General features: G+C 42.6%; 1 pseudogene; it reads right to left on the bottom strand.

Moving 5' to 3' along the window:
• Window positions 1-319: 319 nt before the first annotated feature.
• On the bottom strand, window positions 320-814 carry LOC142858212 (large ribosomal subunit protein uL23 pseudogene; annotated as a pseudogene).
• Between the last annotated feature and the right edge of the window lie 8,094 nt (window positions 815-8,908).

Below are 8,908 nucleotides of genomic sequence, written 5' to 3'. Positions count from 1 at the left end.
AGCTCAGCCATTAAAGTCTAGGCTCACAACCAAAAATTATAAGAGCAATTTACCATAATTCTAGGACAAGTTCCATTTCATCTCTAAGAAACACACATACACTTACATACATATATACATATAAACATACATACACACATGTAACTGAAAGTTTCTCTCCCACCTGCCAGTTCCTGAATAGTCACTCAGAGGCTTAATATTAATTACAAATTGTTTGGCCTATTAGCCCAGGCTTATTATTAACTAGCTATTACACCTCAAGTTAACCCATTTCTATTATTCTATATATATTTTTTTTTATGGTGAAAAAGTGTATATTTAGAATTAGCCAGCTGGACTCAGTTTAGATGATTCCAATCTTGTTGGCAACATCCAGAGCATCATAATCAGGAGCCAACCGAACATACGCCTTCTTCTCTCCGTCGGGCCTTATGAGGGTGTTGACTTTGGCCACATCGATGTCATAGAGTTTCTTCACAGCCTGTTTGATCTGGTGCTTGTTGGCCTTGATGTCCACAATGAACACAAGTGTGTTGTTGTCTTCTATCTTCTTCATGGCTGACTCGGTGGTCAGGGGGAATTTGATGATGGCATAGTGGTCAAGCTTGTTCCTCCTGGGCGCGCTCTTCCGGGGGTATTTAGGCTGCCTTCGTAGCCGCAGGGTCTTGGGATGCCGAAAGGTGGGCGATGTGCGGATCTTCTTCTTTTTGTGGCTGTGGACGCCTTTCAGCACTGCCTTCTTGGCTTTCAAGGCCTTCGCTTTAGCTTCGGCTTTGGGAAGGGCAGGAGCTTCCTTCTTTGCTTTCGGCGCCATCTTGACGAAAAACTTATTCTATATTTTTACCATGAGGCTCATGACTTGTCACCTCACCTCTTGCTTCTCTGATGCTGCTGGCCCCTCCTTGACTCCTCCTTTCTTCTCCCTGTCTCTCTGTTTGGGTTTCCTGCCTGACTCTGTTCTGCCTGACTATTGGCCAAATCAGGTTTTTTTTTTTATTAACCAATGGCAATAAGATATATTCACAGCATACAGAAGGACGTCCCACATCACATACATCACACACATACAAATACACATATATACACATGTATATTTATACACACACATATATATATACATGTACACATATGAACACGTTTGTGTGCACACATACACACAGATTAAGTTTCCCATTGTCAAGTACCTATTTCTTGTAGCACCTAGATTCAAACCATGAGCTCACGTCTCAAGCAAACACACCAAGTCCCTTTGCCTGGCCACCCAGCTGTATTGTTTTAAATATAAAATTAGTGATGACCCCAAAGAAAGATAAAAGAAGCATTCATCATATGACAGGAAGCTCCATGGGAGAGGGTGAGGTAGGAGAGAGAGGAGTTGTAGCTATAGAAACCAGGTAGGCGAACGTTTTCTGGAAGGTAGAAACCCTGGAGGTAGAGGAGCTGGTCAGCTACTGTTGGGTGTCCCTCCCGGGATCCTCTGAACTGTGTCTGAACAAAGCCAGACAAAGAGGAATGAGAACAAGAAGTTCTCATGATCGGACCACGGGAAGGAAAGAGCTCTTGGGGAGGATTATACAGAAGGTGTTTGGTAAGTACCTGGGCTCAGGAAACTTTTGCTCTTACCCCATGACCAAGCCACTCTTCTGTAAAGAGAGATTTCCTTTGAGATAGAGACAAGGTGCCTCTAATTGGGGCTTGCTCCAGCCTGCAGCCTTAGTCTGAGGCTGTTTGGTTTGCTGTTGGCTTGTCTAAAGATGGCCTTATTTTCCTTCTTTCATTGAGTTCCCTCTAGGGCCTTTCTCTGTGTCCCTCTGACCCCCACCCCATCTATTGTCACCCATACCTGGTCAATAGTAAAGCCGACTGGGTTGTTTTTCACCCTGTCTGTCTCCCTTCCTGAACGGGGTGGGTGGCCATATCCTCCTTGATGGTAAGGAGGGGTTTTCATAACAGTCCTAATAGCCCTGTTGAAGAATGGCTGTGTTCAATGATGGGGTGATAGATTAAGGCATTTGCCATCAAGCTAGACGACCTGAGTTTGGTTTCTAGGACTTACAAGGTGGAAGGAGAGAGCTGACCCTGTGAGTTGTTCCTCTGACCTTGACATGTGCTCTTGAGCTACACACCCCCTGCTACACAGTAAACAAACAAACAACAAATAAATGAAGGTCACTAGAGCCACGTCCTGTACTGCTTGGTCCTGGAAACCTGACTGGGGAGACACAGGAATGAAGACAGCTGTGTGCTTCCTCTGTTGGAGGCACCCGCTATGAACCCCAGAAACTCAGGACATTTACTCTAAGCAGTTAAGGAAGAGGGGTTGGCTAACTTTGCTAGGATGTCTCTGCAGGGGAAGAAGCCTTAGGTTGCCTTCATCTGGGAGGAGGAAGCTGCAGGTGCTGGTGTTGGCACACACTACTTCATCATCTGTAAACACTCATACATGAACCAGGGGGTGGCTCTGCCATTCCCCTTGATTTCTGCTGAGGAAGGCTTTGCCATTTGCAAGGGTCTGACTTATCAGGCTCCATTTCATGGCTGTGCTCATGTTAACACTGCGCACTCACTCTGGGCTTCCTCCCCTCCCCACACACTACCCTTAAGGAACTCTCACAGCAGTGGAGATGGAGGCAGGGAACACCTTAGCTGAGGGAGAAAGAAGATGGTTTCAGAGAGCCCTCAACGCTGAATGGTAAGACGAAGAAGATAGTCTGTAACCCAGGGTGTTCTGGGAGAGAGGTGGCCAGGGAAGGTCTCTGAAAGGGGGCAGCAGACCGAATGACACAAAGTCAGTGTCTGGAAATGGAAGCAAAGAACGTTCTAGGGCCTGGAACCCAGGGTTGGCTATTTTTATGCTAGCTTTAGAACTCACAGGACTAGATGCAATTGTCTATGGCAAGATAATTCCTTTTAAATGACAAGGGGATGAGTGGGAGTGAGAGGCAGGGTCTCTTTCTGAACTTTGGGTTCCTTCATGTTTTCTTGACTAGGCTATCAAGTCCCAGCGATCCTCCTGCCTCTGCCCACCTCAGATCTGGTGTGGGTAGATTGCTGGCCTCATTAAGGAAGTAATGATATCCAAATTGGGATCCTCATGATTATGCAGCAAGCACTCTTAGCCACTGAGCCCTCTCTCTAGCCCTCTGTATCCAGCCCCTGAGCTGCTTGGCTTCAAGGGCATCTCTTTGCCTTCGTTCCTGCTGCAGTGTGACAGACGAACGTTGTTCTTTGGTGCCAGCCCTACTGTTTTGCTCCTGTTTCTTTTCTGTGTTTCTTTCCCTTCCTGCACGTGATGAATTCATCCTCCATCCATTTGCATAAGCTCTAAAGCACAAGTCTTTTTGGCCAGAGGCGATTGCAGCTATCTCAGTGTCTAATAGGAAGGTGGTAGGCTTGGAACTACACTGTCCTCCGCCAAAAGTCTGGGGCACTGGGAGGCTCCCTTCACTCCCTCTGGTTATCTCAAAAGTTCTCATTTTCCCGAAGCAGAGACTTTGCAGGAGGCCTCAAAGGACATCAGAGGCACCAAAATTCAGTGTGGATCCTGATAGAGACACACATTGCAGTTCTAGTCCTAGAGATTCTAAATCCGTGTACCCAAGATGGAATCTTGGCCTGTCCTTCAATGTGTTCCCTTTAAATCAAATATAGTCTAAACCCAGTGAGATCATCTGCCTTCATATTCTGCAGAATCATGGATGTATATAGGTGTGCTCAGGCGTAAATACCTGTGTGGGGGAGCATTTATGTGTACATGGAGGCCAAAGGACAACCCTGCTTGGCATCCTTAGGCCCAGTTCACATTTGGGGTTTGTTTGTTTTTGAGACTGAGTCTCTCAGTGGCCTGGACCTTACCAACAAAGTTAGGCTGGCTGGCCGGTGAGTCCAGGAAGCTGCCTGTCTCTTCCTCTCCAGCACGGGGATTATTGCTGTGTGTCACCATTATGTTGGGCTTTTTAAACAACCTGTGTGCTGGGGATCCAACTTCTGTCCTCATGCCTGTGTGGCAAGCACTTTGCCAACTGAGACATCTTCAAAGTTCTGACTTGATTAATAAGAGTTCCCAGAGCCAGATTTGATACTTCTTAAATATAATTGGGATTCAATATCAAGAAAACATTGCTTATTATTAAACTACAGAGAAATAGTGAATTCCTGTTGAATGGCTCAGTAGGTAAAATCACGCTACGTCCAGGAATGAAGTGATGCACAGGGAGGGGCGGGGCTGTTGTCAGCTGTTTCCAGCCTAGACGTTGAGTCTGAGTGCTGGAATTGTTGGCTGTGTCACCTTAGGTGAGGTCATCGTACCACTTGAGTTTCAGCTTCCTCACGGGGACTGGTGATCCTCTAAGCTGACTGTCGGTCAGTTACCTGCCTGGTTCCTGTTCTTTGCTCAATACAACTGTCATCTTCCTTTAGACTCTCAGCTAGGAGGACTCTCTCCTCCCTGCCTTCACGGAGCGGGAAGGCTTTTGGGGATTTGTTACATGCTACTAGCATGGTGGCACGTGTGTGCAATCCTAGACCTTGGGAGGCAGAGGCAGGAGGATCACAGGTTCAAGGTCAGCAGTGATAAAGCAATGAGACCTTGTCTCAAAAAACTTAAAAATTCTCAGTATAGCGAGAGGTAAGGGCTGTGTTTGTCACTTCTGGGAGTATGCTTGGCGGGGCTAATATATAGTCTGTGATGCACTATCAGCCCAGCAATCACACACTGTGTTCTCGTGTGCGATTTTGGTGAACCGAAGGACTAGGTATAGCTGAACTCTTCTGTGGGCTGATTAGGCAGGAGTGGTTGGCTAGCACTGTAATCAGCCTGAGATTCCGTGACAGGAATCAAACTAACGGAGTCCGAGGGTGTGGCTTAGTCAGCAAAGTGTTTCCCCCATGTTTGGTCCCTGGTGCCCCATGAACAAGGTTTGATGGCACATACCTGTGATTCTAGTCTACCGGATGCAGGAGTAGCAGATGTTCATAGTCATCCTGGCCTACATAGTGAGTTCCAGGGTGTCCTGAGATAAATGAGATCTTGGTCTTGTTTTTTTGTTTAATAACAAACACCAATCAATACCTAGTTTAAGGATTATTGATCTTTACTGTGCCTTGGACCTCTCTGGTTACCTAGTAAAACCACAGACTTATTCTCAAAATAAGTTTCATACATTAAAAAGAATCTAGAGGAGGAAAGAAATTATATTAGGTTATAGTTATCAAGATTTTGAAACACAAATAACACCATGATGTCATGAGATTGTAGTAGATTTGCTTCTTTATTAATGCAGCGAATTTAATAATGGCTGCAGATTGCCGTGCATTTGGAACTCAGGCAAACATAAATATTAAAAATAGCTGGCAGCAGTTGCTGTGTGAATGAAAAGACCTATTGAAGGCGTAAGTCACAAACAATGCCACACCAATGTGGGATTATGATTAATAGGGTGATATTTATTTAAAGGGGAAAAAACTTACAGATCACTGTCAGCCCTCTGCGTAACCAGGAAGGAAGTCAAGTCACCGGCGGAGCAGGAAGTGAAGAGAGAGAGGAGAGGGAAGTGGCCGCTTTTTTAAAGGGAGAGAGACCACACCCAAAGGGGCTGGTATCTCAGCGGCGATAGGCTGGAGGAGTGGGAGGACCTCCCGTAACACCTCCCCCTTTTGTTTAAATAAGAGAGTTCTAAACCTACTATGAAATTATATACAATAAGTACAAATATCCTATTCTAACTAGCTTAGGTCTTGTATAATAAATAACTTGGCCAAGTCATGAGAGAAAAGTAACTACATCTATATAGTCTTCAACCCCATCGAAGATCTGAGAAGGGAAATAATGTTACCTGGTTAATTAGGAAGTTCAGTAAAACAACTTCCAAAACATGCAACAAATCACAGAGACAACTAGCTACCTAGGCAATCACCCAAAGTCACATTAGCAGTGTTGAAGCAACCAACTTTGGCTAAGGCCTAACATAACTGACACACCATTTTCAAAGGCAAGCAACTTTTCAAAACTATCTTACCCTGTCTTGGCAGGATAAGACAGCCCTGTTTTATACATTGATGCATGCTCTGTATCTTTGTCAGTGGTTGAGGTATGGGCATTTCTTTGCCCCAAGGCCAGTTCTGCCAAAAGGAAAGGCTCCAGGTGGAGTGTCTTTGGTGCTCAACATTCTCTCGGGAATAGAGTGGTGTTGCCAGGAGCAATTGTGTCTCACTACCACAAAACTCTGAGTTAGATTAAAGGCCATTTTCTACAGCTCTTTGAAGAAGTTGAAGACTATCTATCTATACTGAGTATAATCTCTATATATCTAAAGAACCTGATTAGTCTAATTATAAATGACAAACTTAGATGACTATTAGTCTATATAAACAATGTACAAATATACATTGCAGTAGGTAAATATATATCAATACACAAACATTATATAAGTATCTTAATCAGAGGTAGAAATGTACACAGCAATATGGTAAATATATACAATACAATATATGTCAATACATAAAAATGTTTTAAACAAGGTAGAAACATGCATGCATCCAATAGTCAATATAATTTAACTTTGTATCAATATACAAGAATCTATACCAATATATTTGTCTAAAAACAGTAACTCACAATTACAAATCTATTATCCCATCATCCCTCTTTTTTTTTTTTTTTTTTTTTTTTTTTTTCAAAATGATCCCTGAGCTTATAAAATTCCTCCCCCAACCCTCAATCGTATACTAATTATAATCAACCCCTAAGTGATGTCCCTAAACCCAAGGGCAAACTTTACTGGGAGAGGGGACGTCGTCCTCTAGAATTACTTCCAGCTGTCATGGGGGCGACGTTCTTTCTGGGGGATCCTGTGAAAGTAAAATGATGGTTAAATTTCAAGATCAATGTCTTTTAAAATTGCAAATAGTCTCTGAGTATTTTGTGGAGGTCTGGCCAGAATGTTGTACAAGATGTGCACCATTTCAGCTAACCAAGTTGGAATTGTCTTGTGCAGCTGGTACCCAAAGCAGGTCTTGTTGTAGCGCTATCAGTATCATGACGTCATATCAACCAGGTGGAGTTGTTGTTATGGGGCCCCATCTTCTTCCTGGAAACTTCAAATGTCACTTCAGGAAAAACTCATTGTTCATTATGAGAAACTTAAGCATTAATCATATAGACATATATATATTCAATGAAAGACATGATAGATATAGTCAATGAAAAGTATGATAGATATGAAGAAAAGCAAAGATGTTTTCTAAACTCATATTTCTTTCTGTCCCACATCATGGCTCTTGACATGAGACAGAAACTCCAGAAACTCTGGGTTTTTCTCTTACTAACAGGCTTGGAATTGGAGAGGGACTGAGCCAGAGTCCAACTTCAAAACCAGCTTTATAAATTTAGAAATATGGTTTAATATTACTTACACAACCCATTCAGTTTTCTTGATATTTCCTATCGGGCAGGTATTTTTCCATCTGTCAGTATCCAAACATCCAGGGTCCCTTGAATTTCTCAAAGATGAGTGTTTTCCTGTGGAGATAAGAACAGAACCCTGCCCCCATTCTATATGTTTTTCTTACCACCTGTATGAATATAATCATTGTGGATGAGTTGTCATTTCTCCTTTCCAAGAGGTTTCTCTTCTTCAAATCGAAACTTTATTAATTTTGATGGTATCCACAATTTTTCTTCTCCTGTGGAAACAAGAGCAAAACCCCTTCCCCAACGTAGCACATCTCCTGGCTTCCATTGAGAGGTCAGCACATCTTTGAAATAAATCGGTTGATTTAGTTCAGCAGACTTTTCCATTATCCAATGTCTCTCTGCTGCTGTCGTTCCTTTCTCATTAGCGTTAAGAAAATTCAAGGTTAATAAAGCATTATGTAATCTATTTCTGGGGGTATTTTCGGTCCCTTTCTGTTTGTTCAGCATATCCTTTATAGTACGATTTGATCTTTCTATAACTGCCTGACCTGTAGGATTATTTGGTATACCTGTAATATGTTTTATATTATAATAATCAAAAAAGCGTTTCATTTTCTTAGATACATATGCTGGACCATTATCTGTCTTTATTTGCGCAGGTATACCCATGATGGCCATAACTTCCAATAAATGTGTGATTACTGAATCAGCCTTTTCTGAGCTCAGGGCAGTAGCCCATTGAAAACCTGAATACGTGTCTATGGTGTGGTGTACATATTTTAATTTACCAAATTCTATAAAGTGGAACACATCCATCTGCCAGATTTCATTTCTCTTAGTGCCCTTTGGGTTACTCCCTGCAGGCAACGGTGTTTGATTATAGAAAGAACAAGTAGGACATCTCTTTATAATGTCCTTAGCTTGTTGCCAAGTAATGGAAAATTCTTTCTTTAGGCCTTTACTATTGACATGATGCTTCTTATGAAATTCTGAGGCCTGCAACACACTTCCAATCAATAATTGATCAATCTCAGCGTTGCCTTGGGCTAGAGGACCAGGCAGACCTGTATGGGACCGGATGTGTGTTATGTACATCGGACAAAGCCTGTTCCTGATTATGTCTTGTACCTGGATAAACAATGAAGTCAACTCTGTGTCATCTGGTATAAATTCAGCGGTTTCAATATGCAAGATAACTCTTTCTGCATATTGTGAATCTGTAACTATATTAAGAGGTTCTTTAAAATCCCTTAGCACCATAAGAATGGCATATAATTCTGCCTTCTGGACAGAATTATAAGGGCTTTGTTCCACCTTACTCAATTCATCTGACTTGTAACCTGCTTTCCCTGATTTATTTGCATCAGTATAGAACGTACGGGCTCCAGTTATTGGAGCATCACGTACAATTCTAGGAAGAATCCAAGAAGTTCTTTTTATGAGGTTAAGTCTACCACTTTTGGGATAGTTGCTATTAATTTCTCCCAAAAAATT

Source organism: Microtus pennsylvanicus, chromosome 10, assembly GCF_037038515.1.
Source record: "Microtus pennsylvanicus isolate mMicPen1 chromosome 10, mMicPen1.hap1, whole genome shotgun sequence".
Lineage (NCBI taxonomy): Eukaryota > Metazoa > Chordata > Mammalia > Rodentia > Cricetidae > Microtus > Microtus pennsylvanicus.
The sequence above is the reverse complement of the archived record's forward strand: the minus strand, read 5'-3'. Positions and strand labels throughout refer to the sequence as shown.